Here is a 19598-nt window from a genome sequence, read left to right as displayed (position 1 = left end):
CGTTTTGTATTTAATTCCGATGCAATTTCTGTGTTTCATCGTCAATAAGAAGGTCAGAGGGATACAGTAAACCTGAAGTGAAGCATCGAAATCTATAACTAGTGTCACAGGAATGGTTCAAAACAAAGACAGCAAAAAGAGTCGGATTTCTTGTACTTAAGTCGGCATTTTGCCATTTGCATTTAATTCCGCAGCAATTTCTGTGTTTCATCGTCAATAAGAAGGTCAGAGGGATACAGTAAACCTGAAATGAAGCATCGGAATGTGCAACTAGGGTCACAGGAATGGTTCAAAACATAGACAGTAAGAAGAGTCAGTTTTCTTGTACTTAAGTCAGCATTGTGCCTATTCTATTTAATTCCGATGCAATTTCTGTGTTTCGTCGTCAATAAGAAGATTCAAGGGATACAGTAAACCTGACGTGAAGCATCAGAATCCAAAACCGGTCTCACAGAAAAGTTTCAATACATAGACAGTAAGAAGAGACAGTCTTCTTGTACTTGAGTCGGCATTGTACCTTTTGTATTTAATTCCGATGCAATATCTGTGTTTCATCGTCAATAAGAAAGTCAGAGAAATATAGTATACCTGAAGTGAAGCATCGGAATCTATAACTAGTGTCACAGGAATGGTTCAAAACATACGCATTACGAAGAGTCAGTTTTCTTGTACTTAAGTCCGCATTGTGCCTTTTCTATTTATTTCCGATGCAATTTCTGTGTTCCATCGTCAATAAGAAGGTCCAAGGGATACAGTAAACATATAGTGAAGCATCGGAATATAAAACTGGTCTCACAGGAAATGTTGAAATCATAGTCAGTAGGAATAGTCAGTCTTCTTGTACTTAGGTCGGCATTGTGCCTTTTGTATTTAATTTCGATGCAATTTCTGTGTTTCATCGACACTAAGAAGGTCCAAGGGATACAGTGTACCTGACGTGAAGCATCGGACCCTAAAACTGGTCTCACAGGAAAGGTTGAAAACATAGACAGTAAGAAGAGTTAGTTTTCTTGTACTTAAGTCAGCATTGTGCCTTTTCTATTTTATTCTGATTCAATTTCTGTGTTTCATCGTCAATAAGAAGGTCAGAGGGATACAGTAAACCTGAAGTGAAGCATCGGAATCTATAACTAGTGTCACAGGAATGGTTCAAATCATAGACAGTAAGAAGAGCCAGTTTCCTTGTACTTAAGTCGGCATTGTGCTTTTGTATTTAATTCCGATGGAATTTCAGTTTATCATCGTCAATAAGAAGGTCAGAGGGATACAGTGACCCTGAAGTGAAGCATCGGAAACTATAACTAGTGTCACAGGAATGGTTCAAAACATAGACAGTAGTAAGAGTCAGTTTTCTTGTACTTAAGTCGGCACTGTGCCTTTTGTATTTAATTCCAATGCAAATTCTTTGTTTCATCGTCAATAAGAAGGTCAGAGGCATTCAGTAAACCTGAAGGGAAGCATTGAAATCTATAACTAGTGTCACAGGAATGGTCCAAAACATAGACAGTAAGAAGAGGCAGTTCTCTTGTAGATAAGTCGGCATTGAGGCTTTTCTATTTAATTCTGATGCAATTTTTGCGGTTTCATCGTCAATAAGAAGGTCAGAGGGATACAGTAAACCTGAAGAGAAGCATCGGAATCTATAACTAGTGTCACAGGATTGGTTCAAAGCATAGAGATTAAGAAGAGAGAGTCTTCTTGTACTTGAGTCGGCATTGTGCCTATGTAATTAATTCCGATGCAATTTCTGTGTTTCATCGTCAATAAGACGGTCAGAGGGATACAGTAAACCTGAAGTGAAGCATCGTAAACTATAACTAGTGTCACAGGAATGGTTCAAATCATAGACAGTAGTAAGAGCCAGTCTTCTTGTACTTGGGTCGGCATTGTGCCTTTTGTATTTAATTCCGATGCAGTATGTGTGTTTCATCGTCAATAAGAAGGTCAGAGGGATACAGTAAACCTGAAGTGAAACATCGGAATCTATAATTAGTGTCACGGGAATAGTTCAAAACACAGACAGTAAGAAGAGTCAGTCTTCTTGTACTTAAGTCGGCATTGTGCCTTTTGTATCTATTTCCGATGCAATTTCTGTGTTACATCGTCAATAAGAAGGTCAGAGGGATGCAGTATACCTGAAGTGAAGCATCGGAATCTATAACTAGTGTCACAGGATTGGTTCAAAACATAGACAGTAAGAAGACTCAGTTTTCTTGTACTTAAATCGGCATTGTGCCTTTTGTATTTAATTCCGATGCAATTTCTGTGTTTCACCGTCAAGAAGAAGGTCACAGCGATACAGTAAATCTGATGTGAAGCATCGGAATCGATAAATAGTGTCACGGGAATGGTTCAAAACATAGACAGTAAGAAGAGTCAGATTTCTTATACTTATGTCGGCATTGAGCCTTTTGTATTTTATTCCGATGCAATTTCTGTGTTTCATCGTCAATAAGAAGGTCAGAGGGATACAGTAAACCTGAAGTGAAGCATCGAAATCGATAACTAGTGTCACAGGAATGGTTCAAAACATAGACAGTAAGAAGAGTCAGAATTCTTGTACTTAAGTCGGCATTGTGCCTTTTGTATTTAATTCCGATGCAATTTCTGTGTTTCATCGTCAATAAGAAGGTCAGGGGGATACAGTAAACCTGAAGTGAAGCATCGAAATCTACAACTAGTGTCACAGTAATGGTTCAAAACAAAGACAGTAAGAAGAGTCGGAATTCTCGTACTTAAGTCGGCATTTTGCCTTTTGTATTTAATTCCGCTGCAATTTCTGTGTTTCATCGTCAATAAGATGGTTAGAGGGATACAGTAAACCTGAAGTGAAGCATCGGAATGTGTAACTAGTGTCACAGGAATGATTCAAAATATAGACAGTAAGAAGAGTCAGTTTTCTTGTACTTATGTCAGCACTTTGCCAATTCTAATTAATTCCGATGCAATTTCTGTGTTTCGTCGCCAATAAGAAGATCCAAGGGATACAGTAAACCCGAAGTGAAGCATCGGAATCTAAAACCGGACTCACAGGAAAGTTTCAATTCATAGACAGTAAGAAGAGCCAGTCTTCTTGTACTTGAGTCGGCATTGTGCCTTTTGTATTTAATTCCGATGCAATTTCTGTGTTTCATCGTCAATAAGAAGGCCATAGAGATATAGTATACCTGAAGTGAGGCATCGGAATCTATAACTAGTGTCACAGGAATGGTTCAAAACATATGCAGTACGAAGAGTCAGTTTTCTTGTACTTAAGTCCGCATTGTGCCTTTTCTATTTATTTCGGATGCAATTTCTGTGTTTCATCGTCAATAAGAAGGTCCAAGGGATACAGTAAACAAATAGTGAAGCATCGGAATCTAAAACTGGTCTCACGGGAAATGTTCAAAAGATAGTCAGTGAGAAGAGTCAGTCTTCTTGTACTTAAGTAGGCATTGTGCCTTTTGTATATAATTCCGATGCAATTTCTGTGTTTAATCGTCAGTAAGAGGGGCCAAGGGATACAGTAAACATATGGTGAGGCATCGGAATCTTTAAACTGGTACAACAGGAAATGTTCAAAAGATAGTCAGTAAGAAGAGTCAGTTTTCTTGTACTTATGTCGGCACTTTGCCAATTCTATTTAATTGCGATGCAATTTCTGTGTTTCGTCGCCAATAAGAAGATCCAAGGGATACAGTAAACCTGAAGTGAAGCATCGGAATCTAAAACCGGTCTCACAGGAGAGTTTCAAAACATAGACAGTAAGAAGAGCCAGTCTTCTTGTACTTGAGTCTGCATTGTGCCTTTTGTATTTAATTTCGATGCAATTTCTGTGTTTCATCGTCAATAAGAAGGCCACAGAGATATAGTATACCTGAAGTGAGGCATCGGAATCTATAACTAGTGTCACAGGAATGGTTCAAAACATACGCAGTACGAAGAGTAAGTTTTCTTGTACTTAAGTCCGCATTGTGCCTTTCCTATTTATTTCCGATGCAATTTCTGTGTTTCATCGTCAATAAGAAGGTCCATGGGATACAGTAAACATATAGTGAAGCATCGGAATCTAAAACTGGTCTCACAGGAAAAGTTCAAAAGATAGTCAGTAAGAAGAGACAGTCTTCTTGTACTTAAGTAGGCATTGTGCCTTTTGTATATAATTCCGATGCAATTTCTGTGTTTAATCGTCAGTAAGAGGGGCTAAGGCATACTGTAAACATATAGTGAGGCATCGGAATCTAAAACTGGTACAACAGAAATTTTCAAAAGATAGACAGTAAGAAGAGTCAGTCTTCTTGTACTTAAGTCGGCGTTGTGCCTTTTGTATTTAATTCCGATGCAATTTCTGTGTTTCGTCGTCAATAAGAAGATTCAAGGGATACAGTAAACCTGAAGTGAAGCATCAGAATCCAAAACCGGTCTCACAGAAAAGTTTCAATACATAGACAGTAAGAAGAGACAGTCTTCTTGTACTTGAGTCGGCATTGTACCTTTTGTATTTAATTCCGATGCAATATCTGTGTTTCATCGTCAATAAGAAGGTCAGAGAAATATAGTATACCTGAAGTGAAGCATCGGAATCTATAACTAGTGTCACAGGAATGGTTCAAACATACGCATTACGAAGAGTCAGTTTTCTTGTACTTAAGTCCGCATTGTGCCTTTTCTATTTATTTCCGATGCAATTTCTGTGTTCCATCGTCAATAAGAAGGTCCAAGGGATACAGTAAACATATAGTGAAGCATCGGAATATAAAACTGGTCTCACAGGAAATGTTGAAATCATAGTCAGTAGGAATAGTCAGTCTTCTTGTACTTAGGTCGGCATTGTGCCTTTTGTATTTAATTTCGATGCAATTTCTGTGTTTCATCGACACTAAGAAGGTCCAAGGGATACAGTGTACCTGACGTGAAGCATCGGACCCTAAAACTGGTCTCACAGGAAAGGTTGAAAACATAGACAGTAAGAAGAGTTAGTTTTCTTGTACTTAAGTCAGCATTGTGCCTTTTCTATTTAATTCTGATTCAATTTCTGTGTTTCATCGTCAATAAGAAGGTCAGAGGGATACAGTAAACCTGAAGTGAAGCATCGGAATCTATAACTAGTGTCACAGGAATGGTTCAAATCATAGACAGTAAGAAGAGCCAGTTTCCTTGTACTTAAGTCGGCATTGTGCTTTTGTATTTAATTCCGATGGAATTTCAGTTTATCATCGTCAATAAGTAGGTCAGAGGGATACAGTGACCCTGAAGTGAAGCATCGGAAACTATAACTAGTGTCACAGGAATGGTTCAAAACATAGACAGTAGTAAGAGTCAGTCTTCTTGTACTTAAGTCGGCACTGTGCCTTTTGTATTTAATTCCAATGCAAATTCTTTGTTTCATCGTCAATAAGAAGGTCAGAGGCATTCAGTAAACCTGAAGGGAAGCATTGAAATCTATAACTAGTGTCACAGGAATGGTCCAAAACATAGACAGTAAGAAGAGGCAGTTCTCTTGTAGATAAGTCGGCATTGAGGCTTTTCTATTTAATTATGATGCAAGATTTGCGGTTTCATCGTCAATAAGAAGGTCAGAGGGATACAGTAAACCTGAAGAGAAGCATCGGAATCTATAACTAGTGTCACAGGATTGGTTCAAAACATAGAGATTAAGAAGAGAGAGTCTTCTTGTACTTGAGTCGGCATTGTGCCTATGTAATTAATTCCGATGCAATTTCTGTGTTTCATCGTCAATAAGACGGTCAGAGGGATACAGTAAACCTAAAGTGAAGCATCGTAAACTATAACTAGTGTCACAGGAATGGTTCAAATCATAGACAGTAGTAAGAGCCAGACTTCTTGTACTTGAGTCGGCATTGTGCCTTTTGTATTTAATTCCGATGCAATATGTGTGTTTCATCGTCAATAAGAAGGTCAGAGGGATACAGTAAACCTGAGGTGAAACATCGGAATCTATAATTAGTGTCACAGGAATAGTTCAAAACACAGACAGTAAGAAGAGTCAGTCTTCTTGTACTTAAGTCGGCATTGTGCCTTTTGTATTTATTTCCGATGCAATTTCTGTGTTACATCGTCAATAAGAAGGTCAGAGGGATGCAGTATACCTGAAGTGAAGCATCGGAATCTATAACTAGTGTCACAGGATTGGTTCAAAACATAGACAGTAAGAAGACTCAGTTTTCTTGTACTTAAATCGGCATTGTGCCTTTTGTATTTAATTCCGATGCAATTTCTGTGTTTCACCGTCAAGAAGAATGTCACAGCGATACAGTAAATCTGATGTGAAGCATCGGAATCGATAAATAGTGTCACGGGAATGGTTCAAAACATAGACAGTAAGAAGAGTCAGATTTCTTATACTTATGTCGGCATTGAGCCTTTTGTATTTTATTCCGATGCAATTTCTGTGTTTCATCGTCAATAAGAAGGTCAGAGGGATACAGTAAACCTGAAGTGAAGCATCGAAATCGATAACTAGTGTCACAGGAATGGTTCAAAACATAGACAGTAAGAAGAGTCAGAGTTCTTGTACTTAAGTCGGCATTGTGCCTTTTGTATTTAATTCCGATGCAATTTCTGTGTTTCATCGTCAATAAGAAGGTCAGGGGGATACAGTAAACCTGAAGTGAAGCATCGAAATCTACAACTAGTGTCACAGTAATGGTTCAAAACAAAGACAGTAAGAAGAGTCGGAATTCTCGTACTTAAGTCGGCATTTTGCCTTTTGTATTTAATTCCGCTGCAATTTCTGTGTTTCATCGTCAATAAGATGGTCAGAGGGATACAGTAAACCTGAAGTGAAGCATCGGAATGTGTAACTAGTGTCACAGGAATGATTCAAAATGTAGACAGTAAGAAGAGTCAGTTTTCTTGTACTTATGTCAGCACTTTGCCAATTCTAATTAATTCCGATGCAATTTCTGTGTTTCGTCGCCAATAAGAAGATCCAAGGGATACAGTAAACCCGAAGTGAAGCATCGGATTCTAAAACCGGACTCACAGGAAAGTTTCAATTCGTAGACAGTAAGAAGAGCCAGTCTTCTTGTACTTGAGTCGGCATTGTGCCTTTTGTATTTAATTCCGATGCAATTTCTGTGTTTCATCGTCAATAAGAAGGCCATAGAGATATAGTATACCTGAAGTGAGGCATCGGAATCTATAACTAGTGTCACAGGAATGGTTCAAAACATATGCAGTACGAAGAGTCAGTTTTCTTGTACTTAAGTCCGCATTGTGCCTTTTCTATTTATTTCCGATGCAATTTCTGTGTTTCATCGTCAATAAGAAGGTCCAAGGGATACAGTAAACAAATAGTGAAGCATCGGAATCTAAAACTGGTCTCACAGGAAATGTTCAAAAGATAGTCAGTGAGAAGAGTCAGTCTTCTTGTACTTAAGTAGGCATTGTGCCTTTTGAATATAATTCCGATGCAATTTCTGTGTTTAATCGTCAGTAAGAGGGGCCAAGGGATACAGTAAACATATAGTGAGGCATCGGAATCTTTAAACTGGTACAACAGGAAATGTTCAAAAGATAGTCAGTAAGAAGAGTCAGTTTTCTTGTACTTATGTCGGCACTTTGCCAATTCTATTTAATTCCGATGCAATTTCTGTGTTTCGTCGCCAATAAGAAGATCCAAGGGATACAGTAAACCTGAAGTGAAGCATCGGAATCTAAAACCGGTCTCACAGGAGAGTTTCAAAACATAGCCAGTAAGAAGAGCCAGTCTTCTTGTACTTGAGTCTGCATTGTGCCTTTTGTATTTAATTTCGATGCAATTTCTGTGTTTCATCGTCAATAAGAAGGCCACAGAGATATAGTATACCTGAAGTGAGGCATCGGAATCTATAACTAGTGTCACAGGAATGGTTCAAAACATACGCAGTACGAAGAGTCAGTTTTCTTGTACTTAAGTCCGCATTGTGCCTTTCCTATTTATTTCCGATGCAATTTCTGTGTTTCATCGTCAATAAGAAGGTCCATGGGATACAGTAAACATATAGTGAAGCATCGGAATCTAAAACTGGTCTCACAGGAAAAGTTCAAAAGATAGTCAGTAAGAAGAGTCAGTCTTCTTGTACTTAAGTAGGCATTGTGCCTTTTGTATATAATTCCGATGCAATTTCTGTGTTTAATCGTCAGTAAGAGGGGCTAAGGCATACTGTAAACATATAGTGAGGCATCGGAATCTAAAACTGGTACAACAGAAATTTTCAAAAGATAGACAGTAAGAAGAGTCAGTCTTCTTGTACTTAAGTCGGCGTTGTGCCTTTTGTATTTAATTCCGATGCAATTTCTGTGTTTTATCGTCAATAAGAAGGTCCAAGGGATACGGTAAACATATAGTGAAGCATCAGAATCTAAAACTGGTCTCACAGGAAATGTTCAAAACATAGTCAGTAAGGAGAGTCAATCTTCTTGTACTTAAGTCGGCATTGTGCCTTTTGTATTTAATTCCGATGCAATTTCTGTGTTTCATCGTCAATAAGAAGGTCCAAGGGATACAGTAAACCTGAAGTGAAGCATCGGACGCTAAAACTGGTCTCACAGGAAAGGTTCAAAACATGGACAGTAACATAAGTTAGTTTTCTAGTACTTAAGTCAGCATTGGGCCTTTTCTATTTAATTCTGATTCAATTTCTGTGTTTCATTGTCAATAAGAAGGTCAGAGGGATACAGTGAATCTGAACTGAAAAATCGGAATCTATAACTAGTGACACAGGAATGGTTCAAATCATAGACAGTAATAAGAGTCAGTCTTCTTGTACTTAAGTCGGCATTGTGCCTTTTGCATTTAATTCCGATGAAAATTCTTTGTTTCATCGTCAATAAGAAGGTCAGAGGCATTCAGTAAACCTGAAGTGAAGCATCGAAATCTATAACTAGAGTCACAGGAATGGTTCAAAACATAGACAGTAAGAAGAGTCAGTTTTCTTGTACTTAAGTCGGCATTGTGCCTTTTCTATTTAATTCCGAATTAATTTCAGTGTTTCATCGTCAACAAGAAAGTCAGAGGGATACAGTGATCCTAAAGTGAAGCATCGGAATCTATAACTAGTGTCACAGGAATGGTTCAAAACTTAGACATTAAGAAGAGTCAGTTTTCTTGTACTTAAGTAGGCATTGTGCCTTTTGTATTTAACTCCGTTGCAATTTCTGTGTTTCATCGTCAATAAGAAGGTCAGAGGGATACAGTAAACCTGAAGTGAAGCATCGGAATCTATAACTAGTGTCAGATAATGGTTCAAAACATAGACAGTCAGAAGAGTCAGTTTTCTTGTACTTAAGTCGGCATTGTGCCTTTTGTACTTAATTCCTATGCAATTTCTGTGTTTCACCGTCAATAAGAAGGTCAGAGGGATACAGTAAAGCTGAAGTGAAGCATCCGAATGTGTAACTAGTGACACAGGAATGGTTCAAAGCATAGACAGGAAGAAGAGTCAGTTTTCTTGTACTTAATTCGGCATGAGCCTTTTCTATTTAATTCCGATGCAATTTCTGTGTTTCGTCGTCAACAAGAAGATCCAAGGGATACAGTAAACCTGAAGTGAAGCATCGGAATCTAAAACTGGTCTCACAGGAAAGTCGCAAAACATAGACAGTAAGAAGAACCAGTCTTCTTGTACTTGGGTCTGCATTGTGCCTTTTGTATTTAATTCCGATGCAATTTCTGTGTATCATCGTCAATTAGAAGGTCAGAGAGATATAGTATACCTGAAGTGAAGCATCGTAATCTATAACTTGTGTCACAGGAATGGTTCAAAACATACGCAGTTAGAAGAGCCAGTTATCTTGTACTTAAGTCCGCATTAGCCTTTTGTATTTAATTCCGATGCAATTTCTGTGTTTCATCTTCAATAAGAAGGTCAGAGGTATACAGTAAACCTGAAGTGAAGCATCGGGATCTATAACTAGTGTCACAGGAATGGTTCAAAACATAGACAGTAGGAAGAGCCAGTCTTCTTGTCCTTTATTCGGCATTGTGCCTTTTGTATTTAATTCCGAAGCAATTTCTGTGTTTCATCGTCAATAAGAAGGTCAGAGGAATACAGTAAAGCTGAAGTGAAGCATCGGAATCTATAACTAGTGTCACAGGAATAGTTCAAATCTTAGACAGTAAGAAGAGTCAGTTTTCTTGTACTTAAGTTCGCATTGTGCCTTTTGTATTTAACTCCGATGCAATTTCTGTGTTTCATCGTCAATAAGAAGGTCAGAGGGATACAGTAAACCTGCAGTGAAGCATCGGAATGTGTAACTAGTGTCACAGGAATGGTTCAAAACATAGACAGTAAGAAGAGTCAGTTTTCTTGTACTTAAGTCGGCATTGTGCCTTTTCTATTTAATTCCGATGCAATTTCTGTGTTTCATCGTCAATAAGAAGGTCAGAGGGATACAGTAAACCTGAAGTGAAGCATCCGAATGTGTAACTAGTGCAACAGGAATGGTTCAAAGCATAGACAGGAAGAAGAGTCAGTTTTCTTGTACTTAATTCGGTATTGTGCCTTTTCTATTTAATTCCGATGCAATTTCTGTGTTTCGTCGTCAATAAGAATATCCAAGGGATACAGTAAACTTGAAGTGGAACATCGGAATCTAAAACCGATCTCACAGGAAAGTTTCAAATCATAGACAGTAAGATGAGCCAGTCTTCTTGTACTTGAGTCGGCATTGTGCCTTTTGTCTTTAATTCCAATGCAATTTCTGCGTTTCATCGTCAATAAGAAGGTCAGAGAGATATAGTATACCTGAAGTGAAGCATCGGAATCTATAACTAGTGTCACAGGAATGGTTCAAAACATACGCAGTACGAAGAATCAGTTTTCTTGTACTTATGTCCGCATTGTGGATTTTCTATTTATTTCCGATGCGGTTTCGGTGTTCCATCGTCAATAAGATGGTCCAAGGGATACAGTAAACATATAGTGAAGCATCGGAATATAAAACTGGTCTCACAGGAAATGTTGAAATCATAGTCAGAAGGAATAATCAGTCTTCTTGTACTTAAGTCAGCATTGTGCCTTTTGTATATAATTCTGATGCAATTTCTGTGTTTCATCGTCAATAAGAAGGTCCAAGGGATACACTAAACATATAGTGAAGCATCGGAATCTAAAACTGGTCTCACAGGAAATGTTTAAAAGATAGTCTGTTGCAAGAGTCAGTCTTCTTGTACTTAAGTAGGCATTGTGCCTTTTGTATATAATTCCGATGCAATTTCTGTGTTTAATCGTCAGTAAGAAGGTCAGAGGGATACAGAAAACCTGAAGTGAAGCATCGGAATCTATAACTAGTGTCACAGGAATGGTTCAAAACATAGACTATGAGAAGAGTTAGTTATCTTGTACTTAAGTCGGCATTGTGCCTTTTGAATATAATTCCGATGCAAATTCTGTGTTTCATCGTCAATAAGAACGTCAGAGGCATACAGTAAACCTGAAGTGAAGCATCGAAAAGTTATAACAAGTGTCACAGGAATGGTTCAATACATAGACGGTAAGAAGAGTAAGTTTTCTAGTACTTAAGTCGGCATTGTGCCATTTGTATTTAATTCGGAAGGAATTTCAGGGTTTCATCGTCAATAAGAATGTCAGAGGGATACAGTGATCCTGAAGTGAAGCATCGGAATCTATAACTAGTGTCACAGGAATGGTTCAAATCTTAGACAGTAAGAAGAGTCAGTTTTCTTGTACTTAAGTTCGCATTGTGCCTTTTGTATTTAACTCCGATGAAATTTCTGTGTTTCATCGTCAATAAGAAGGTCAGAGGGATACAGTAAACCTGAAGTGAAGCATCGGAATCTATAACTAGTGTCACATGAATGGTTCAAAACATAGACAGTGAGAAGACTCAGTTTTCTTGTACTTAAGTTGGCATTATGCCTTTGTATTTAATTCCGATGCAATTTCTGTGTTTCATCGTCAATAAGAAGGGCAGTGGTATACAGTAACCCTGAAGTGAAACATCGGAATCTATAACTAGTGTCACAGGAATGGTTCAAAACATACGCAGTAAGAAGAGTCAGTTTTCTTGTACCTAAGTCCGCATTGTGCCTTTTCTATTTAATTCCGATGCAACTTCTGTATTCCATCGTCAATAAGAAGGACCAAGGGATACAGTAAACATATAATGAAGCATCGGAATCTAAAACTGGTCTCACAGGATATGTTGAAATAATAGTCAGTAGGAATAGTCAGTCTTCTTGTACTTAAGTCATCATTGTGCCTTTTGTATTTAATTCCGATGCAATTTCTGTGTTTCATCGTCAATAAGAAGGTCCAAGGGATACAGTAAACCTGAAGTGAAGCATCGGAATCTAAAACCGGTCTCACAGGAGAGTTTCAAAACATAGCCAGTAAGAAGAGCCAGTCTTCTTGTACTTGAGTCTGCATTGTGCCTTTTGTATTTAATTTCGATGCAATTTCTGTGTTTCATCGTCAATAAGAAGGCCACAGAGATATAGTATACCTGAAGTGAGGCATCGGAATCTATAACTAGTGTCACAGGAATGGTTCAAAACATACGCAGTACGAAGAGTCAGTTTTCTTGTACTTAAGTCCGCATTGTGCCTTTCCTATTTATTTCCGATGCAATTTCTGTGTTTCATCGTCAATAAGAAGGTCCATGGGATACAGTAAACATATAGTGAAGCATCGGAATCTAAAACTGGTCTCACAGGAAAAGTTCAAAAGATAGTCAGTAAGAAGAGTCAGTCTTCTTGTACTTAAGTAGGCATTGTGCCTTTTGTATATAATTCCGATGCAATTTCTGTGTTTAATCGTCAGTAAGAGGGGCTAAGGCATACTGTAAACATATAGTGAGGCATCGGAATCTAAAACTGGTACAACAGAAATTTTCAAAAGATAGACAGTAAGAAGAGTCAGTCTTCTTGTACTTAAGTCGGCGTTGTGCCTTTTGTATTTAATTCCGATGCAATTTCTGTGTTTTATCGTCAATAAGAAGGTCCAAGGGATACGGTAAACATATAGTGAAGCATCAGAATCTAAAACTGGTCTCACAGGAAATGTTCAAAACATAGTCAGTAAGGAGAGTCAATCTTCTTGTACTTAAGTCGGCATTGTGCCTTTTGTATTTAATTCCGATGCAATTTCTGTGTTTCATCGTCAATAAGAAGGTCCAAGGGATACAGTAAACCTGAAGTGAAGCATCGGACGCTAAAACTGGTCTCACAGGAAAGGTTCAAAACATGGACAGTAACATAAGTTAGTTTTCTAGTACTTAAGTCAGCATTGGGCCTTTTCTATTTAATTCTGATTCAATTTCTGTGTTTCATTGTCAATAAGAAGGTCAGAGGGATACAGTGAATCTGAACTGAAAAATCGGAATCTATAACTAGTGACACAGGAATGGTTCAAATCATAGACAGTAATAAGAGTCAGTCTTCTTGTACTTAAGTCGGCATTGTGCCTTTTGCATTTAATTCCGATGAAAATTCTTTGTTTCATCGTCAATAAGAAGGTCAGAGGCATTCAGTAAACCTGAAGTGAAGCATCGAAATCTATAACTAGAGTCACAGGAATGGTTCAAAACATAGACAGTAAGAAGAGTCAGTTTTCTTGTACTTAAGTCGGCATTGTGCCTTTTCTATTTAATTCCGAATTAATTTCAGTGTTTCATCGTCAACAAGAAAGTCAGAGGGATACAGTGATCCTAAAGTGAAGCATCGGAATCTATAACTAGTGTCACAGGAATGGTTCAAAACTTAGACATTAAGAAGAGTCAGTTTTCTTGTACTTAAGTAGGCATTGTGCCTTTTGTATTTAACTCCGTTGCAATTTCTGTGTTTCATCGTCAATAAGAAGGTCAGAGGGATACAGTAAACCTGAAGTGAAGCATCGGAATCTATAACTAGTGTCAGATAATGGTTCAAAACATAGACAGTCAGAAGAGTCAGTTTTCTTGTACTTAAGTCGGCATTGTGCCTTTTGTACTTAATTCCTATGCAATTTCTGTGTTTCACCGTCAATAAGAAGGTCAGAGGGATACAGTAAAGCTGAAGTGAAGCATCCGAATGTGTAACTAGTGACACAGGAATGGTTCAAAGCATAGACAGGAAGAAGAGTCAGTTTTCTTGTACTTAATTCGGCATTGAGCCTTTTCTATTTAATTCCGATGCAATTTCTGTGTTTCGTCGTCAACAAGAAGATCCAAGGGATACAGTAAACCTGAAGTGAAGCATCGGAATCTAAAACTGGTCTCACAGGAAAGTCGCAAAACATAGACAGTAAGAAGAACCAGTCTTCTTGTACTTGGGTCTGCATTGTGCCTTTTGTATTTAATTCCGATGCAATTTCTGTGTATCATCGTCAATTAGAAGGTCAGAGAGATATAGTATACCTGAAGTGAAGCATCGTAATCTATAACTTGTGTCACAGGAATGGTTCAAAACATACGCAGTTAGAAGAGCCAGTTATCTTGTACTTAAGTCCGCATTAGCCTTTTGTATTTAATTCCGATGCAATTTCTGTGTTTCATCTTCAATAAGAAGGTCAGAGGTATACAGTAAACCTGAAGTGAAGCATCGGGATCTATAACTAGTGTCACAGGAATGGTTCAAAACATAGACAGTAGGAAGAGCCAGTCTTCTTGTCCTTTATTCGGCATTGTGCCTTTTGTATTTAATTCCGAAGCAATTTCTGTGTTTCATCGTCAATAAGAAGGTCAGAGGAATACAGTAAAGCTGAAGTGAAGCATCGGAATCTATAACTAGTGTCACAGGAATAGTTCAAATCTTAGACAGTAAGAAGAGTCAGTTTTCTTGTACTTAAGTTCGCATTGTGCCTTTTGTATTTAACTCCGATGCAATTTCTGTGTTTCATCGTCAATAAGAAGGTCAGAGGGATACAGTAAACCTGCAGTGAAGCATCGGAATGTGTAACTAGTGTCACAGGAATGGTTCAAAAGATAGACAGTAAGAAGAGTCAGTTTTCTTGTACTTAAGTCGGCATTGTGCCTTTTCTATTTAATTCCGATGCAATTTCTCTGTTTCATCGTCAATAAGAAGGTCAGAGGGATACAGTAAACCTGAAGTGAAGCATCCGAATGTGTAACTAGTGCAACAGGAATGGTTCAAAGCATAGACATTAAGAAGAGTCAGTTTTCTTGTACTTAATTCGGTATTGTGCCTTTTCTATTTAATTCCGATGCAATTTCTGTGTTTCGTCGTCAATAAGAATATCCAAGGGATACAGTAAACTTGAAGTGAAACATCGGAATCTAAAACCGATCTCACAGGAAAGTTTCAAATCATAGACAGTAAGATGAGCCAGTCTTCTTGTACTTGAGTCGGCATTGTGCCTTTTGTCTTTAATTCCAATGCAATTTCTGCGTTTCATCGTCAATAAGAAGGTCAGAGAGATATAGTATACCTGAAGTGAAGCATCGGAATCTATAACTAGTGTCACAGGAATGGTTCAAAACATACGCAGTACGAAGAATCAGTTTTCTTGTACTTATGTCCGCATTGTGGATTTTCTATTTATTTCCGATGCGGTTTCGGTGTTCCATCGTCAATAAGATGGTCCAAGGGATACAGTAAACATATAGTGAAGCATCGGAATATAAAACTGGTCTCACAGGAAATGTTGAAATCATAGTCAGAAGGAATAATCAGTCTTCTTGTACTTAAGTCAGCATTGTGCCTTTTGTATATAATTCTGATGCAATTTCTGTGTTTCATCGTCAATAAGAAGGTCCAAGGGATACACTAAACATATAGTGAAGCATCGGAATCTAAAACTGGTCTCACAGGAAATGTTTAAAAGATAGTCTGTTGCAAGAGTCAGTCTTCTTGTACTTAAGTAGGCATTGTGCCTTTTGTATATAATTCCGATGCAATTTCTGTGTTTAATCGTCAGTAAGAAGGTCAGAGGGATACAGAAAACCTGAAGTGAAGCATCGGAATCTATAACTAGTGTCACAGGAATGGTTCAAAACATAGACTATGAGAAGAGTTAGTTATCTTGTACTTAAGTCGGCATTGTGCCTTTTGAATATAATTCCGATGCAAATTCTGTGTTTCATCGTCAATAAGAACGTCAGAGGCATACAGTAAACCTGAAGTGAAGCATCGAAAAGTTATAACAAGTGTCACAGGAATGGTTCAATACATAGACGGTAAGAAGAGTAAGTTTTCTAGTACTTAAGTCGGCATTGTGCCATTTGTATTTAATTCGGAAGGAATTTCAGGGTTTCATCGTCAATAAGAATGTCAGAGGGATACAGTGATCCTGAAGTGAAGCATCGGAATCTATAACTAGTGTCACAGGAATGGTTCAAATCTTAGACAGTAAGAAGAGTCAGTTTTCTTGTACTTAAGTTCGCATTGTGCCTTTTGTATTTAACTCCGATGAAATTTCTGTGTTTCATCGTCAATAAGAAGGTCAGAGGGATACAGTAAACCTGAAGTGAAGCATCGGAATCTATAACTAGTGTCACATGAATGGTTCAAAACATAGACAGTGAGAAGACTCAGTTTTCTTGTACTTAAGTTGGCATTATGCCTTTGTATTTAATTCCGATGCAATTTCTGTGTTTCATCGTCAATAAGAAGGGCAGTGGTATACAGTAACCCTGAAGTGAAACATCGGAATCTATAACTAGTGTCACAGGAATGGTTCAAAACATACGCAGTAAGAAGAGTCAGTTTTCTTGTACCTAAGTCCGCATTGTGCCTTTTCTATTTAATTCCGATGCAACTTCTGTATTCCATCGTCAATAAGAAGGACCAAGGGATACAGTAAACATATAATGAAGCATCGGAATCTAAAACTGGTCTCACAGGATATGTTGAAATAATAGTCAGTAGGAATAGTCAGTCTTCTTGTACTTAAGTCATCATTGTGCCTTTTGTATTTAATTCCGATGCAATTTCTGTGTTTCATCGTCAATAAGAAGGTCCAAGGGATACAGTAAACATATAGTGAGGCATCAGAATCTAAAACTGGTCTCACAGGAAATGTTCAAATCATAGTTAGTAAGGAGAGTCAGTCTTCTTGTACTTAAGTCAGCATTGTCCCTTTTGTATTTAATTCCGATGCAATTTCTGTGTTTCATCGTCAATAAGCAGGTCCAAGGTATACAGTAAACCTGAAGTGAAGCATCGGACCCTAAAACTGGTCTCACAGGAAAGTTTCAAAGCATAGACAGTAAGAACAGTTAGTTTTCTTGTACTTAAGTTGGCATTGTGCCTTCGTATTTAACTCCGATGCAATTTCTGTGTTTCATCGTCAATAAGAAGGTCAGAGGGATACAGTAAACCAGAAGTGAAGCATCGGAATCTATAACTAGTGTCACATAATGGTTCAAAACATAGACAGTCAGAAGAGTCAGTTTTCTTGTACTTAAGTCGGCATTGTGCCTTTTGTATTTAACTCCGATGCAATTTCTGTGTTTCATCGTCAATAAGAAGGTCAGAGGGATACAGTAAGCCTGAAGTGAAGCATCGGAATCTATAACTAGTGTCACAGGAATGGTTCAAAACATACGCAGTACGAAGAATCAGTTTTCTTGTACTTATGTCCGCATTGTGGATTTTCTATTTATTTCCGATGCGGTTTCGGTGTTCCATCGTCAATAAGATGGTCCAAGGGATACAGTAAACATATAGTGAAGCATCGGAATATAAAACTGGTCTCACAGGAAATGTTGAAATCATAGTCAGTAGGAATAATCAGTCTTCTTGTACTTAAGTCAGCATTGTGCCTTTTGTATATAATTCTGATGCAATTTCTGTGTTTCATCGTCAATAAGAAGGTCCAAGGGATACACTAAACATATAGTGAAGCATCGGAATCTAAAACTGGTCTCACAGGAAATGTTTAGAAGATAGTCTGTAGCAAGAGTCAGTCTTCTTGTACTTAAGTAGGCATTGTGCCTTTTGTATATAATTCCGATGCAATTTCTGTGTTTAATCGTCAGTAAGAAGGTCAGAGGGATACAGAAAACCTGAAGTGAAGCATCGGAATCTATAACTAGTGTCACAGGAATGGTTCAAAACATAGACTATGAGAAGAGTTAGTTATCTTGTACTTAAGTCGGCATTGTGCCTTTTGAATATAATTCCGATGCAAATTCTGTGTTTCATCGTCAATAAGAACGTCAGAGGCATACAGTAAACCTGAAGTGAAGCATCGAAAAGTTATAACAAGTGCCACAGGAATGGTTCAATACATAGACGGTAAGAAGAGTAAGTTTTCTAGTACTTAAGTCGGCATTGTGCCATTTGTATTTAATTCGGAAGGAATTTCAGGGTTTCATCGTCAATAAGAATGTCAGAGGGATACAGTGATCCTGAAGTGAAGCATCGGAATCTATAAGTAGTGTCACAGGAATGGTTCAAATCTTAGACAGTAAGAAGAGTCAGTTTTCTTGTACTTAAGTTCGCATTGTGCCTTTTGTATTTAACTCCGATGCAATTTCTGTGTTTCATCGTCAATAAGAAGGTCAGAGGGATACAGTAAACCTGAAGTGAAGCATCGGAATCTGTAACTAGTGTCACATAATGGTTCAAAACATAGACAGTCAGAAGAGTCAGTTTTCTTGTACTTAAGTCGGCCTTGTGCCATTTCTATTTAACTCCGATGCAATTTCTGTGTTTCATCGTCAATAAGAAGGTCAGAGGGATACAGTAAACCTGAAGTGAAGCATCGGAATCTATAACTAGTGTCACATGAATGGTTCAAAACATAGACAGTGAGAAGACTCAGTTTTCTTGTACTTAAGTTGGCATTATGCCTTTGTATTTAATTCCGATGCAATTTCTGTGTTTCATCGTCAATAAGAAGGGCAGTGGTATACAGTAACCCTGAAGTGAAACATCGGAATCTATAACTAGTGTCACAGGAATGGTTCAAAACATACGCAGTAAGAAGAGTCAGTTTTCTTGTACTTAAGTCCGCATTGTGCCTTTTCTATTTAATTCCGATGCAACTTCTGTATTCCATCGTCAATAAGAAGGACCAAGGGATACAGTAAACATATAATGAAGCATCGGAATCTAAAACTGGTCTCACAGGATATGTTGAAATAATAGTCAGTAGGAATAGTCAGTCTTCTTGTACTTAAGTCATCATTGTGCCTTTTGTATTTAATTCCGATGCAATTTCTGTGTTTCATCGTCAATAAGAAGGTCCAAGGGATACAGTAAACATATAGTGAAGCATCAGAATCTAAAACTGGTCTCACAGAAAATGTTCAAATCATAGTTAGTAAGGAGAGTCAGTCTTCTTGTACTTAAGTCAGCATTGTGCCTTTTGTATTTAATTCCGATGCAATTTCTGTGTTTCATCGTCAAAAAGCAGGTCCAAGGTATACAGTAAACCTGAAGTGAAGCATCGGACCCTAAAACTGGTCTCACAGGAAAGTTTCAAAGCATAGACAGTAAGAACAGTTAGTTTCCTTGTACTTAAGTTGGCATTGTGCCTTCGTATTTAACTCCGATGCAATTTCTGTGTTTCATCGTCAATAAGAAGGTCAGAGGGATACAGTAAACCTGAAGTGAAGCATCGGAATCTATAACTAGTGTCACATAATGGTTCAAAACATAGACAGTCAGAAGAGTCAGTTTTCTTGTACTTAAGTCGGCATTGTGCCTT

Source organism: Schistocerca americana, chromosome 4 (genome assembly GCF_021461395.2).
Source record: "Schistocerca americana isolate TAMUIC-IGC-003095 chromosome 4, iqSchAmer2.1, whole genome shotgun sequence".
Lineage (NCBI taxonomy): Eukaryota > Metazoa > Arthropoda > Insecta > Orthoptera > Acrididae > Schistocerca > Schistocerca americana.
Note: the sequence above shows the minus strand (reverse complement) of the source record.